At 47.2% G+C, this 2,078-nt stretch overlaps 1 long non-coding RNA gene across 1 annotated transcript; it reads right to left on the minus strand.

The window, feature by feature from the left end:
- Window positions 1–604: 604 nt before the first annotated feature.
- On the minus strand, window positions 605–1,777 carry LOC129629939 (uncharacterized). The gene is made up of 2 exons (XR_008703400.1): window positions 1,528–1,777; window positions 605–758 (listed from the first exon to the last, which is right to left on the minus strand). It is a non-coding gene; the product is annotated as an uncharacterized LOC129629939 (long non-coding RNA).
- Between the last annotated feature and the right edge of the window lie 301 nt (window positions 1,778–2,078).

Genomic DNA, 2,078 nt, shown 5'->3' on the forward strand with positions numbered 1-2,078 from the left:
ACTGACATCAGCAGAAATAACCCCCTGTTTGAGCCCTTCACGCCCACAAACAGCCTCCTCAGCACTAGATAACAGAACGCTGGTGACCGGAGTGCCCACCCGCCAGCCTCAGACTCCCACCCTGGGCAGCGCTGTCCAGGAACAGGCACTGCCACAGAAGGAATGAATGCAGGTTCTCCGACATCCCAAAGCCACATGCCAGGGATCCTTTAGATTCACCTTCCAGATGACCAGGTGAGTTTACAAGTCAAAGGGCCTCTGAATCTGACTTTACTTTCTAGAACAGAGAAAGGGGTATAGAAGATAGCCACCCTGGGCACAGCTTTGGATGAAAATAAAATTTCTCAATTGGTGTGTTTCATCAGTGTCTTGAAAAATCAACTTTGTTCAGGCTTGCAGGAAGTGTGTTGTCTACGTGTAACTTTAAACATTTGGGGGGAAGAAATTGAAAACAGTTTTCTAAAGGGACACTCCTAATCTTGATCAGCAAATGTCCCCCTACTCTTCCAGGGACCAGGACAAGAAGGAGAACAGTTTGCACTGACTTGAGGTTCTCCTGAAGATTTCCATCCTTCATCTGTGCTCAACTATTTGCAGTCAGTAGTTTTGTTTTTTGTTTTTTTTAATTTCTGTTCCATGTGCAATGAACTGATTTTTCCAACACTATGATTAGAACCACAGCCAGAAAAACCTTGATTTGGAGTCAGTCATTCATCCTGAGCGCTGTGCTGCCTTTATCTTCTCTCTGGGAGCAGAATCTAGAAGAGGAGACATAATAAGTGACTAATGTTGTATAACTGTAAGCAACCCTTAGGGGTGGGACTGAGGAGCAGAGGCCTAGCTCTGCAGGGCCATCAGGGAAGGCTTCCAAGAGGAGGTAATATTCATGAGGCCTTGAAGGATGAGCAGGAGTTTGTGTAGGATTTAGCTTTACTTTTCCCCCTGCTCCTTCTCCCTGCTAGAGAAGCTAGATGCCACCTGGCCCCTGAGCTAGAATCTCAAGAAAGCAGTAATAGTTCATTCAGGGCTAAAAAAGACCTGAAACTAACACCATATATTCAACCTTTGACATCTGCTACCGTTCCTGAGGCTGAGTGGATAAGAAGACCCTTCTGGATTTCGGTATACGTATTCCAACTCTCCTGAGACATCCTTTGCCCCTTTCTTACCCTCATCCTTAGCTTCCTTCAAGATTTCCTTGATATTTTCATTTTAACCAACAACTTTTCTTTAGAAATGGAGACAGGAAAGAAAGAGAGAAAAGATAACTTCCCATCCTCCCCACCCTTCCCTTGTTTGGTTTTCAATTCTGCACACTCACTCCCTCCCCAGTTCCTTACTCTGCTTCTCTCCTAAAAGGAGACAGAAGGGACATTGGGGTATCTGAGTTCAGGGGGTGCTGTCCCTCTCCTGAGTCCCTTGGAGGAGTTATCCCTCAGGGTCAGGAGCCAGGTGGGCGCCTGGGGTTCTGGGATCTGCGTCTGTGCCCCTCCCGCCACCCTCCCCCAAGCCCGCAGCTTTCCTCACTTTGCACAATGAGCTTGTTGACCTTTTCCATTTCATCTTGTTTTTCTTCTGTACCCTCCTTGGCTTGGCAACCACAAATCAACTGCTTCCTCCTTGGCATTTCTTATGTGCATCCCATTGAAATTAAAAACTCAAGAGGAAGAGGCCCCACAGACCTTGAAATGTTTAGCCTGCCTCCTGGCCTTGGCCTCTGGCTCGACTGGTCCCACCTGCTCTCCTGGGAGAGTGGGCAGCTGATGAAATCCAGAGGCCCTGAGACCTCCCTTCCAGTAAGTGCTTTTGTTTGCATATCCTGGTTGGAAAACAGGAACCGCTGGTTGGAAATCAATCGATCAGGGAGGTAAAGTTACTGAATGAGTGGATGAGTGAGCCATAGGCAGTGGTCTTCCCGAGAAAGGCAGAATCTGCCGTCTCTTTTAACCGGTTAAAATCTTCCTTGTTTGTTTGCTCTCTACTTCTGAAAGTTTTCTTGGAACCCTCTTCCCAGAAGAAGCCAGGTAATGGGAAATCGGGGTCACAAAGAACAAGAAACCTCATTTGGGCCCTCCTAA

The sequence above is a fragment of the Bubalus kerabau genome, chromosome 16 (genome assembly GCF_029407905.1).
Source record: "Bubalus kerabau isolate K-KA32 ecotype Philippines breed swamp buffalo chromosome 16, PCC_UOA_SB_1v2, whole genome shotgun sequence".
NCBI lineage: Eukaryota > Metazoa > Chordata > Mammalia > Artiodactyla > Bovidae > Bubalus > Bubalus kerabau.